At 39.9% G+C, this 14,836-nt stretch overlaps 1 long non-coding RNA gene across 1 annotated transcript; it reads left to right on the forward strand.

The window, feature by feature from the left end:
- The first annotated feature begins 3,751 nt into the window (after positions 1 to 3,751).
- LOC129190371 (uncharacterized) lies at positions 3,752 to 14,607 on the forward strand. Its single transcript, XR_008572984.1, has 3 exons — positions 3,752 to 3,893; positions 5,039 to 5,079; positions 14,275 to 14,607. It is a non-coding gene; the product is annotated as an uncharacterized LOC129190371 (long non-coding RNA).
- The last annotated feature ends 229 nt before the right edge of the window (positions 14,608 to 14,836 follow it).

Here is a 14,836-nt window from a genome sequence, read left to right on the forward strand (position 1 = left end):
ATGACTGTAGGCGAGGACTTTTTATTTGTTTTTCTTGGTTTTCATGACTTTAAAACGGAACATCGGACTGTTCCTAAGTCTGCGTCCTCAATTCACTCACGTCACGTCATGATCTTGTTGCGTCGGTTTCCCATCATCACCCTGATGCCACTTTTTGGACATGTTTTTCAAAACAGTTAACGACTTTTGTTCGTTGGGGAAGGGCGGTGTGTTTCTGTAGTGGCCTGCAGAAGAACATTTGATGGTGTTATAAATAGCTGTCACCTCTTAAAAAAAAAAAAAAAAAGACACCCCACATGGCATGTTCACCTTACGGAATGACTTTTGCATTGAGTACATTTTTTACATAAGAGACATGTACACACATCTATGCAGTATAAGCACTGATTACAATGTCAGCTTGCATGTAACGGAAAAAAACACTCATTTCAGTGTTTGTGTAGCATCCAACCTGCAGCCATGATGTCATCCTGTGTGAGAGTGTGTGTGTGTGTGTGAGAATTGTGGACTAAACTAGCTGTAAACATACAGTAAATGTGGCTTGCATTATATACTCCGCCCTTTACTGACGAGCTGTCATTGCTGTTAGATTGTCAGTTGGCTGCAAGAAACACACCCCCAAGCCTCTCCAAAACTTTTGTAGAGGGGCAGGACAGGGGCAAAAGATGAATCTTTAAATTTTTGGTGCGAGTCTCGGTAAAGAATTATCCAAGGCACAGGCTGTTGTCTCCGTATTGTGTATAATTAATGGGAAGTTGCGCATTTTGCTGTCAAGACGTTTTAACATCTGGCAGTTAGCTTCTTTCCACACTTGTATTGCAATTGCTTCACTTCTTTTTACGCTTGTATGACAGGTAAGAATGTAAAAAAAAAAGTGAATTAAATAATTTCCTGTGCACTTAATGCAGCTTTTATGATGGTCACAGGTTGATTGTGAGTTAGCTCGAGTACACAAAAAAACACTTCACCGATGTCTGCAAAACTTTTGTAGAGGGTCAGGGCCGGGGCGAAAGAAGAATCTTTCAAATGTTGGTGCAAGTCTGGGTAAAGAATACATTTATAGTTGTTTTTTTTTTTACATTTTTTTAACGTCGCTGTGTGTCTTTGTAGGTCTTGGTGGAGGTCTGCGCTCCATTGCAACATGCATGCGGTTCTTTTCCTTTTTGGGTCACTAGAGCGAGCTTAGCGTTAGCGTCATCACCTTAAAACAAGCACGAAAGGCGGGCACAAACATGTGGAGCGAGGCTCAGCAGGTCATCATCTGGATTGAGGATGAGTATGACAGTGTTTACATTCAACATGATCAGTATGAGTGCACACACACACACACACACACACAAAGACTCATTTATACGCACTTTAAATGCAGCTCATTTTAAAGCACACACCTTTTACATGCAAACACGGCTAATACCTCTACCGTGTATCTGTGAGGAAAACGCACAATTTTGTCCTGACAATGTCTCAGCCGCCCTCGTTTACTCCCATCTGCCACGCACCGAGGCTTAGCGTGCGTGACTTCGCCATCCTGGCCGAGCAGGAAGCGGAGAGGATGACAGACATCCATCAGTCCAGGTTTAGAGGGAGATAGGAAGTGAGGAGACAAACGCTGGCATTTATCTCGTCACATTATTGGATGAATAAAACTGCAAAAGCATTTCCACCATTGCAATATATGCACAGTGTTGCATTTGTGGGTTAAATGAGTGAGGGAATGTTATTAACGCTGCCGTGTGTCTTCACAGAATTCCATTGAAACAAACGTCAAACTGAGACAAACAGACGAGAGTAAATTGGTGGTGTCACAACAAAACCCCCTTTTAAAGGTAGGACATAGTCATGAGCTAACATTCAGTTATTTTAGCTGCGTCTTGTTTAAATATATAATATATATTTAAATTACTTTAAAAATGCAATTGCACATACAGTATAAAAATAATGTTTTTTTTTTTTTTTACTAATGATATTTTCCTAATATTTTCCACACGTTTTTAAGTAATTTGTGGTTGCATTTTTATTACAGCGGTCTTCTATCTTATGTGATTTGAACCAAATGTGCCATGTTTACTCAAGGCCAGAAACTGTCATATAAAATCATGCAAATTAAATGCAGATCTGATCCGGATTGACCAAATGGCAGCAATGTAGCATGGCCATATTTAGCAACTTAAACTAAAGTGAAAATAGACGCCACATGCCCTACGTTAACGGAGTACACCGTTATACAGTTGTCCCTCGCAATATCGCGGTGGGATTGTCACGCCCTCGCTATATCACGTTTTTTTTATTAAATGAATTAATGATCTCTGTTTTGTGGAAGACTATGTTATTGATCTAGACTATGATCTGTTATTAGTCAAAACATACTGAAATGCAAGTGATATGTAGTATTCTGGCCACTAGGTAGCAGACATCCATCCTTATTACTTTACCTTACCTTGCACTCAATGTCCAGCCATGGATGCAGAGTGAAAAAGGTTCTCCTCCCATTCCGTGTGGAAGTGGTAAGTTTGTGGCTTTCTTCCCCACTCCGTTTGAAACGCTTTCTTAAGTTTAGAAGAAATCAATTCTAGGCTAACTGGTTAGCTCACTGGCTTGTTAGCTCACTAGCTTGCTAGCTAGCGGCCGTCTAGAGTCCCCGTAGCATAATAGTTGCGCAATCTGGTGTAAACAATAAATAATAGGAGTGTAATGGTGACTATAGGGGTGTTATTTCACATCTACAGGGCTCTAATAATGTTAAGAACTGTATTTACAAAGTCATAAATAGTTTTTTTTATGTTCTAACTGTGAAAATATTGCAGTCATTAACGTTGAATCCCTTCTGCGGAAATTCATTTATCGTGGGCGGGTCTGGAACCAATTCACCACTATAAACAACATACGTCTGTAGTGGTAATGATAGTGAAAGAAAATGATATTATAACATACAAATCTTATTCAAAAAAATAAAAATAAAAATTGTATGACACTAAAGCAAACAATAAAAAAATAATTGTAAAATAAGTGTATTTTCTAATGTTAACTTTAACATTCCCATGTTGCATCCTAGATTGTGGAAGGTGTTTGTAATGTTGTTACCGACGAGCGTATTGTACCATTACTACCCAAGAAAAACCTTAACGGTCCTGAGACAGGCAGGAGAGCGGGTGCATGGGACATGTTTGAGTGACATCTGTCAATCAGGTCTCATGCACCTCATGCACCTCATGCTTGTGTCATTGAAGGTGGGCCTGAAAGGGTTAAAGGGACTTAGAGGGTGACATTGAGACGGGGGACACCACCCTCAGAGTAAGCACAGTGACACATAGATGGCTCATTCTGATTGGCTGAGAGCGCCTCCTGTATCCGAGAGGAAGCAGAGGCAGAGGGAGAGAAGCCTTTCCACGTGCCGCCGGGGTCACATGACTCATCACTCTGCCGCTCTCACCTTCAGCCTCCTCTCCTCCCCGTCTCTCTTCATCCTTTGCTCTCCTCGCTGTCACTCTGTGTTCGCTCTCTTCATGTGCTGCGCTTCCCACCGCCCATGCAGCCAATCAGAGGCTTTCCCAAATTAGCAGCGCTGCTGCTAGGAGAAAGTCCTCATGTAGATCTCCCCCCCACCCCTCAAAAAATATTAAAACCTCTCAATACTGGAGCTAAAATCCTCCTCAAAAGTAGCTTTATTTGTCAGAGAACACCATTTTCAACTTGAAAACAATTTATATGTGGCAAAGCAAGAGTGAGTGGTCCTCTCGCCATTAGACCATCTTTGACGTTTCTTTCTCCAGGTGAAGGAACAAGCTAGCAATGGCAGACACTAGGTCGGAAAAAACTCCTAAAAAAGCTGTGTTTGCAGAAAGGTGACAGCATGAAGTTGTCCGTTGTTTTGTGTGCGTTAGATGAACAAATAAGTAAGTTTGATGATGACGTTGTGCATTGAAAGTGTTTAATCTTGAAGATGTTTCAAGATCATTGATATTGTGTGTTAAATGAGAGCCGGTCCTCTTAAGTTTAGTTTTTTAGACTAATTAGTGTGTTTTGTGAGCTGTGTGAGCCTGTCATTTGTGTTTTGACTGGACGCATGGACTATGTTAAAAAGCCCCCATTTTGCACATGTAAGTAAATTTATGCTTTCACGAATAATGTGTCTTCTTCGGGTGTTTGCGTCTACTTTGTTCGGCGGTCCTTGAACACGCTATGTTTGACGCAGATTGAGACTTGCTGTATGTGTGTGACTTTCTTCAAGGCTGCACAGACAGACGTGTATTTTCTATTCTTCCTTTCACCTCGTCCTCGTTCACAAATGTTAATGCTGTGCGGAAATGCACAGAGGTGAGCCTTCATAATGTTAGCTCTGTGCTGCTGTGCATTTTTGCTTGGTGCATAATCTTATATGTCCATTTGGCTCAGTAACAAGCCTCGTATTGAATTAATTTCCTTCTTGATTTCTGCACATTATGTGCCTTTGTTTTCATAATTATGTACGCATTACCATGAGTTGCATTGTAATGATTATTTCCATGTTTTTCCAGAAAGAGCATAAAGATCAGTTCACCACATCTTACCACAGCTTGTCACCACTTGTTATAAATAAATTCACCAAACAGAAGACAAACCTGCCAGGAGATAGCTTACCCCTCTGAAACCCTCTCCGTTTGAAATTAATAGCGTATGTGTGCAGTTGAAAAATAAGACACATGCGTTTTTTTATGTAATGTCATAATATATAATATACAGTATTTAATAATACTATATATAGCAAAGATGTCTCATTGTGTGGTTTGCTTTTTAAGCGTGCAGGAGTAGGGGGTACATGACTTCCAGTCAGATGTTGCTCTAACATGTTTAAGCCTTGGGAAACATTGTGAGTGTGCACGCGCACAAAGCACTTCAATAGAGATCACAGATGTTGCTGAATTCTTACTTTCAATAGTCGATGATGTGATATTAGCAGTTATGTATCACATGAGTTTTGGTTGGCTACTTATGAAACTACATATGAAATATCACATTTATAGATACTGTAGTAATTGCACATTTTTTTTGTATGTTACAGTTGGCATACACGTCAAAGAAACCTTCACTAAAGCAAGAAAAGTAAGTATTGTGTAGTGAGTTTTCTTTATTTGTCTGGCTGTCCAGCAGCAAACGGTCACGTGTTGTGTGGGCCGCACATTTACAGCAGCCCGTTTAGGCAGCAAACGAGTTGGGTTTGTGTCGATTACGCCCTCTGCTGGTCGTGGAAATTGGGAATTTTGCCTCAACTTGACGCAGCAATGACAGAATATAGCCTTGTTAAGTAATCCCATTCCATAAAATCTTATTCTAACAATTATTGCTTATGGATTTGTCATCTACTAGCTTCTGTGCTGCTTGAGTGAGCTGGGGTTGAAGTTCATGAGTGTTTTTTTCACCTGGACACGAACGTCAACACGTCTTTTGCTAAACGTAAATATACTATGCAGTAATTAGCACAACCATTCAGAGGGGTGTGCTCGAGTCAGACTCGACTTGGACTTTGACATCAATGACTCGAGACTTGAATCAGACTGAAGTCTGATGTTTTGAGATTTTACTTGAGATTTTAAGTGAATGTGTTGGGTAAAATGTGGCCCCTTTCAAAGTATTCAACTAACGTGATTTTATGTCATTTCCAGCAAGACAACATATTCTTTTTGTTTAATCTGCCGCATTGAATGCATCCATAAACGTCACGTCAGGTTTAACAACAGACAACAAATGTGTGGATTACATTTCTGTGTATGCTACACTGCTCAAAAGTTGTAGAACACTCCAATTTCTCTGGAGGAAAAACCTACTGAACATTTTTAAGTGTTAAGATGGTCTGTCTCTCTTCCATTGTTAATCCCCCTTTTTCTTGACATTTTTGTAGCAACAAATTAGTTTCTCCAGTACAATGCTGTTCAACTGATGTTCACAAAGGTATCGTACCTCAGTGTGTTCTGAACACTGTTTTTATGCAGACATAGGAGGTAGTAGGTACTCCAGAACTTGGAACACCTGTAGGAATGAGTTGCACCAACTGCCAAGGCTTGGTCAATCTCCATTTCTGCAGAACAGCTTTAAATTGCCTGAAACAGGCGTTTTTGCATAATTCTGAAATTCAGTTTTGGGTAACCTTACCTTTTTTTAACCTCTGGCACTTCACCACTTACATTTGTACCATTTCAAGCTATTCATTGGAAAAATTGGGGTGTTCTAAAACTTTTGATGGGTAGCATATGTCAGCACTCTTTCCTGTCACACTATTTTATTTAAAAAATTAAACAATTCAAAATGTAATAGATACAGATATAAAACAGATATAGTTGCACTGATAAGATGGCATTTTATTTGGGAGACACTAGGCCTGTCACGATAACAAATTTTGCTGGACGATAATCGTCCCACAAATTATTGCCGATAAATGATATTATTGTCAACATTATTTTAAGACAATTATTTTCATGAATGTAATGATAATATATGGCTTAATGATGTTAGTACACCGTATCCATAGCAACTTTAATTTTTCAAGGGTATTTAACATTGTAGTGAGAATGTCAAGAGCTTTTAAATAAAACAAATTAAACAAACAAACAACATCATAAATTCACCCAAAAAAAGCCAGAAAAACCCAATGAAAATAGTCTCTTTTAGTCTTAGTCTCTTTTAGCAAAAATTGCACTTACATAAAAATCACAATAGTTCTGACAACAACCCCAAAATACTCTGACGTTCACATTGTATGTCAATGGAAACAACAGCTCATTTGCATATGCACTTCCTTGCTTCGCTTTTTGCAACATTGTGTGTGGAATACACTGTTGATGTTTAATGAGGTGTAGCGTTTTGTCAGAGTTTGGTCAAAGTGTCTGTTTTGGATGCGGCAAAATGCGTTTGGTGCACATTGAGGTGTTATACTTCGGGAATCACGGCAGCTGAAACCTAAGTTCCGCCGTTTTGTGTTATTTATTTAATTGTTACAAACTTTTTCATGTCACAAAATGAAAAACGGGCTGAAATTGACATTAGACTGTGTTTTATACACAACGGGCATGATCGTGTAAAACACGACACGCACAGCTAGCGAGTGGACACTTCCTAGCGCCCCACCTCTCCCCACTGGGACAAAGAGACTGAATGACTGACAGGAGGGTTCACTCACTCTGTTTATTCCTTTATGGAACCAACTCGCCCAGGTGTTGAGACAGATGCACAGAGTGAACGCTCTTGTCATCCAGCCTGTTTGGCAGAGAGAGAGAGGATGAAAACAAACACACATGCACATGTCAATATATCGAGGCCAGCAAAATTAGCCACTTCATTTTTATTTATCGTGCGATTAATTAATTTATTGATTATTGTGACAGGCCTTTACCTGAGACGTGACTTGAGATTAAAGACTTGAGACTTACTTGCTCCCACCTCTGCAACCACTAGATGACCAACCTGTCGGCCATTTTTCAACTCTTCCTGGTTTTATTCTTATATATCCTGTATTTTTTTTATATTGTGTCATAGCTTTTCCATATTTTTAGAGATACTCGTAGTCCGAATGCAGGCTTATTGTGCTGACTCACAGTGGAGGCAGTCGTGACTCGTTCCTGCAGCAAGGTTACTTACTCACCAGCGTCATCGCCTCAGTGGAGGAGAGCAGATCTGCAGTCATTTTTTTTTTTCCATTTTAATCTCCCAGCTGACATTAAAATCCCGCGGGATGCGTGCACGCTGCACTCCTGCTTGTGCAAGCTTGACAAATATTGGCCCTAAGACAGACGCTATGCCCCAAATAATGCACTGCCTCCACACCGATGGTGCACGGGGGTGAGACTTTTTAGTGTTTGTTTTGTAGTAGTGGAATGAAAGGGCACGCTGTGGACTATTTTATATGACCACAAAAGTGATGGATGTCTGTGATGTTTCACTGGCCACTGGTCATGTGTTGACTGCAACACAACAAGACAACTGGGGCTGGGAGGTGGGGAGGGAGGCAGGGAGGGAGGGAGAACTTTGATTCTCTTATGTGTGGAAACAGCTCATCTGTGGTCAAAAGGGAAAGAACGTGGAAAATGAAGTTCTGATAGAGGAAATAAGAAGGAGGGAAGGTGCTGTATATTGGATGGTGGAGGGGTAGAGGACAGACGTTAATTAAGGATAGGAGACAGGAAGGTGATGAGGGAGGAGGAGGAAATCTAAAATGGTATAGAATAGAGGAGAAAAGAACATTAGAGGACACTTACAGTGCTGTGTATACCATATTTACAGTACATTGTATTTAATGTCCCTCCAGTGTATCATATTAACATCATATTTTAATGTACCATAATGTACCTTTTTTTTCCCCACTTTTGACTTTTCCCTGCCAGAGGTTGCCACAGCGCGTCAATCACATGAATGATTTTGACTTAGTTTTTACGCCGGATGCCCTTTCTTATGTAACCCTGGCAATCGAACCCATGCCCTCTGCCATGAAAGGCAGAAGTGTGTACCACTACACCACCAGGGATGTACCACAGTGTATCATATTTAACTGATATATACTGTATCATATGAATTTACCGCTAGTGTACCCTATTTATATAACAATTAATGGACCTTTTAATATACCATACAGAATTTACATCGTATTTAATGTATTTCTAATGTACCATGTGTACATCATATTTAATGCACTGCGAATGTACCATATTTATATCATGTGATATACCATTTTTACATCATATTTAATATACCATATTTACATCTTATTTAATATACCATTACCAAGGGTGTCCACTACAGGTAGCATTATGGTAAATGTTCATTTCTCCAATGCATATGTAACGTTTGTGGCATTGTTTTTTTTTTTAATGTAAAACTTTGCATGTTAAAAAGTCATTAACAGACCTCTTTGCATAGATTTTTTGTGCCACATTAGTGCAGTTAAAAAAAAGGGACTGCCCTCCAAGCATAATCTCCTTTCCTCCCCCTCCCTCTTGCAAAACTCCACTCCAACCCCCCCTCTCTCTGGTTGTTGTTTGCAAAGAGAGTTAAATAAAGGTACTGTAAAAGTGATGTTTAATCTTCAGTTGTCCATTCGTTAATATTTTTACATCATTTTCTGCATATACAACTATAATTATTCTCTCTAAAATGTTTTGTTTTGTGTTGACATTTTTAGGTGTTTCGGTGGAAGTGATTAATTGGCTTTACATTATTTTCTATGAGAAAACCTGCATTGGTTAGAGCCCGTTTTGGTTTGAGTTTAAGGACACTTTGAAAGCAGAAAGATTTCCTGGAATGGATTAAGGTTGCTAACCAAGGCGCCACTGTATTTACGGTACCGTACCGTATTTACATCATATTGAACGTACCTATAATATCCCATATTTACGTCATATGCAGTGATTCCCAACCAGGGGTACCCGAGCAAATTGCAGGGGGTACGTACGTGGAAACATTTAATTTCCAAGATGATAAGTAAATATTCTCTGTCTTTTCATATTAAGCCAGACAATAAAATGGAACGTGCGCTAAAACTAGTTTCCCCAGAGAGATAATAACCTGTGGTACAGCTGCGCCAAAATCATGACAGTTGTGTTGCATTCTACTTTTGGAGAGTTATCAACACGTATGAGTAAGGGGGTGCTCATGGTATGACTAAAAGGTTGGGAAACACTGCCCTAAGGTACCATATTTACTGTCCATCATATTTAATGGACCTCTAATGTACCATATTTACATAGTGTTTAATGTACCATAGTTACAGTGTACCACATTTACACATCGTTTAACGTGAAATGATCAAATAGATTTTGTATATAAGATGTATATTAAATATACTGTAAATATGGCACATTCAAGGTATATTATGATTTAAATATGGTACATTAGATTATTAAAAACGATGTAAATATGGTACATTAGAGGTACATCAAATGTAATGTAAATACGGTACATTGGATGTATATTAAAAATAAAGTAAATATGGTACATTCGAGGGAGAGAAACAATCAGCATGATGTTGCCCAGCTCGCAGTTGTCCTCACGAAGTTCAACATGTGAGTATTGATCAACCACTGGGGTCACTGATCAATGAGTCGTCTATGAAATAGGCCACGCCGCTGATTGATGACTGCAAACAAACATGGCCGACATCCCATAATGCAACATCAATAGAGGATGCTGCTCTGTGTGTACTACATCTTCAACTTGATTGATCACCTTTGATTGCAGGAATTGATCGACTTGAACCAGCCACTTCATTAGGTACACCACTCGTATTCATCCCACACAAAGATAATGACGACATGGATAATATTAATGTGATTAACACTATGTTGATTATGGTGGTAAACCCCGCCCCATGCCTGCCACAGTAGGTGTCACATGATCGCCTCAAAGAGCACTGAGCGTGTGAAAGAGCCGAAATAGAACATTTAGTGTCACATCAGCACATGAAGCATCCTCTCCAGGCTACCAGCAGAGCCTTTTTACTCTCCACACAAGCGGGGAGCTGCAGGCAAAGAGAGGTCTCCTTGACCTGAGCATCACCTCTTATCAACCAATCAGATGAGAGCAAGTGAGCGGCGTTTGTGTTCATATGTAGTTTGTGATTATCACAGCAATTTGTGGCTGCGCAGCAAAGACAAGTGGGAAGTAGCGCTCCCAGCTTGTGTTTTCTCCCTGGAATGCTGCTTTCAAGGTGTCCTTAAGTGGAAATATGGAGGTTGAGAATGGTTTGTGGACTGCTTCTGATTTCAAAAAATAACTTGCAGTGTACACGCGAGTGCAGAGAAGCTACTAAACATAGCGCTACTTGGCATGCGTAACATAGCTGGACAGGGACGCTCCAGAACACGAGTAGACGGTCACAGGACCACTCTGCTAAGTAGGGCAAAGGTCAAGGTCGGCCCGCCGAGCCTAATATTGAATGGGGTGTGGAGCGAGCGCGTTAAAGCTAGCTCCCCGACGTCCACGCCACGCGACCACGTCGCTGGCCAAGCACGTAATTGAATTCCTGGTCACATGTCAGTGATCCCTGCTGCATTGAATCAAACACGGTCATAAATCAGAGTGCTCTTGATTTACTAATGATCGCTGCCAGCTTCCTTTAAGGACGACAAATGGAAATGGATTCAGCATCAGGACCGCCACTCCCCACCCCGTGTCAGGGACGGACTAAAGCCAACCTGGCAGTGCGGTTGTGGAGAAATCTCTTCCGGAGAGACACCTTCAATTCCAAAAAGGATACACACGATACGGACAAAAGCATTGCGCTTTTGTCCGACCTCTGATTCATTCATTGATCAAGAGACTGGGTGTCAGTACGTCCATATTATAGCGTACACAAGTCAATGCCAAATTAAAAATCAATACAAGTTAACAGTCCTACCTGCTAGGGCCACTTATAAACACATCCCACTACCAACTCTAGCATGTAAAACCTTCTGGGTAGCAAATATTATTGTATGTTTGTCTATAGGGTGTGTGGATATATACTGTACGCACACAAAAAAGGAATGTAATTAATAATATTATTAAACCATTATATGAACAATATTTAAATGTTTTAATTTAATAAACAGTAATCCCTTGTTTATCACGGTTAATTGGTTCCAAACTTGACTGTGATAAGTGAATTTTCGTATTCTTTATTTATAATTCGAACATTTTCAAAGTTAGAGCATACAAAACATGTTTTTGACCTTCTAAATACAATTTTTTAACATTATTAGAGCCCTCTAAACATGAAATAATACTCCTAAATAACACTAACCTTGACACTATTACCCAATGTAGTAAAGGAAAAATAAGCCATTCAAGACTAATAATTAAAACTCATGCTCGTGTGTGTTGCTGTAAAAGGGTTCCGGTGTGAGGGGAGCTCCGTGGACAGGAAGGGATGTCGGGGGTTGAGAGTTGAGTTTGATCTTGCTGTAGGTTAAGGCCAAGACAGTCGAGTGTCTTAGGGATTATTGTGCCTGTTGTGATATCATTTAAACCTGCAAACCTGTTGTTTCGGCAATCAATCCTGGTGCTTGTGCGTAACATTGCTGACACCTCGGGACCAGTGTAGAATACTACATATCATCACAACTTCTTTGAATGCGTCTTCCGAATGCCTTATACAGTATTTGTATTTTAGTTCATTTAGCCATTTTTATATGATTTAAAATGCTAGATTTTGGCAAAAATATGTAAAATCTGCTATTTTTGACCGATAATAGGCCATATTGAACCATGAAACAGCATGATTTATTAATTCATATATTTTTGATAACTGTAATAGAGTGACACTGAAATTTGAAACGGCAAGTAGCGAGGGAGTGGTGTGAAAATGTGTTTGCCCCCCTCCTGATTTCTTATTTTTTTGCATGTTTGTTACACGTAGATGTTTCAGATCATCAAACAAATTTAAATATTAGTCGATGACGACACAACTGAACACAAAATGCAGATTTTAAATGAAACTTTTTATTATTAAGGGAGAAAAAAAATCCAAACCTACATGGCCCTGTGTGAAACACCTGACCTTAAAACGGCACTTCATGCTGGAAAACCCTCCAATGTGGCTGAATTACAACAATTCTGCAAAGATGAGTGGGCCAAAATTCCTCCACAACGCTGTAAGAGACTCATTGCAAGTTATCACAAACACTTGATTGCAGTTGTTGCTACTAAGGGTGGCCCAACCAGTTATTAGGTTTAGGAGGCAATCACTTTTTCACACAGGGCCATGTAGGTTTGGATTTTTTTTATCCCTTAATATATGGGATATATATATATATATATATAATAAAAAGTTTCATTTAAAAACTGCATTTTGTGTTCCGTTGTGTTGTCATTGACTAATATCTACATTTTTTTTTTTATTTAAGTGTGACAAACATGCAAAAAATCATGTCAAATTTATAACATTTATTTAAAAATATTTAATTTGACAAATCAAAGATTTAATTATTAAAATTATGTATTATTTTTACTCTCATTACCATTGCTAAGACTATCATTATCAATACTAAGTAATTGGTGTTAGGGTTAGGGTTCCTTTCAATGTTCACGTAAATCCACTAAAAGGAGGCAAAGTTTCATCCATGCGTTTATTTTTCTGGGATCCGAAAGAAGGACATGGACTGATTACACTTGCTAAGATGATTTTATAAAAGAGAAATGCTTAAGTAACCCTTGGCGGAGGTGTATGCATGTTTTCAGTGTTCTTATCTGAACGATGAACACAATGCCAGCAAGGCTTAGCACCTGGCCACCAGGAAGGCTGTCGTTGGATGGCTGACAACGAGCGGCGCCAAGACCAAACGTTCAAATGTCAGCGCGGACGCTTCCAAGACTCACACCGTCTCTCCTTACAGCACTGGAATTGTCTTTGGGAAATGTGCCACCCAGTGATGCACTGAACCTCTCACACTGCCTGTTCCAGCACATCGTTGGCACCTGTGTAGAACTGTATGGACACCCACAGGAAGTCAAACATAAGGAAAATATGGAGAAGGGATGTCTGATATTGTCAGCTACCGATAATTATGGGGCCGATACTGGCATAAAAACTTTATCGGCCAACATCGGTATTGTTTTTTTTCCCTACAATAAAAGCCGATACAGAGCTTTCAGCGCCAGCATCCCAATTATGTGAAACTGTTGAAAATGCTGCATCGTGAAGTTAATACTGTGATGCTCAAAAGTCTGTGAAAGGGCCAGGGGGAGATTGAGAGTTGGACAATATCGGCAAAATAGCCAATATCGGACATCCCTAATATGGAGTCTTTGCAGCTCTTCTAAAAAGACGAAGGTCCATTCTTCCACACCAAAACCCTCCAAGCATGCCTTAACGGGCCTGCTTTGTACACTGGGGACAGAAAAGAGCCTTCCCGCAAACTGTTCCCAAAAGTTGTACAAAATCTCTTGTTAAGGTGAACAAAGGAGATTCAGGGACAATCAAGGACTCTAGTCCAACCTCTCATTGATTCGTTCATTGATGGAAAACTGGAAGAAGTAGATACATTCAAATGTCTTTGCATGACATTGAATCGGAGAGCCAAGTATGAATCCATCATGTTCTCCCGGTGGGATTAGCTACACAAAGTAGAACAAGAACATGTCCACTGAGTGGTTCAGGTAGCAGGGATTCGTCTGAGTGCGTGATGATTGCTTCATCCCCTGACAGTCGTTCACCCCTCACAGAACCTCGGAGCTTTGTTTGGAATCTTTATGGATCGACTCCTCTTTCACAAGCTGCCACACATCTTGGGGTGTCGTCTTTTATGGAAATGTTTTCTTGTTATGTCACCTCAGACTACACCACACGACGAGGAGAAGACAAGGAAACAACTGCCTCTCTTGTTGCGACCTCCCATTGCAGGCACTACTACTACTACACACACAGATGGCATGCTAAGGTCAGTAATGCCATCCAAGCCTTGAACGCTCTGCTGTGGCCATCACCTGTCTCAAACACGTAACCTTTTGTGGTCTAACCCGCCCTGCATTGCAAGCTGCATTGCAGTGAGAATGCCCTGATTCCCACGAGGTACACATCAATTGCCTGCATGACTCACAGCAACACAATACTTTATACACTGCTCCAAAAAATAAAGGGAACACTCAATTCAATTGGCAGTTTCACTACCTGTTGAGAAAATGGAATAGACAACAGGTGGTGTGTTTTTCCACTTTAATTTTGAGTAACTCCATGGGTTAATACATTTGATTTCCATTGATAATTTTTGTGTGATCTTGTTGTCAGCACATTCGACTATGTAAAGACCAAAGTATTTAATAAGAATATGTCATTTATTCAGATCTAGGATGTGTTAATTTAGTGTTCCCTTTATTTTTAGCAATTACATAATATAAG

Source organism: Dunckerocampus dactyliophorus, chromosome 11 (assembly GCF_027744805.1).
Source record: "Dunckerocampus dactyliophorus isolate RoL2022-P2 chromosome 11, RoL_Ddac_1.1, whole genome shotgun sequence".
Taxonomy (NCBI): Eukaryota; Metazoa; Chordata; class Actinopteri; order Syngnathiformes; family Syngnathidae; genus Dunckerocampus; species Dunckerocampus dactyliophorus.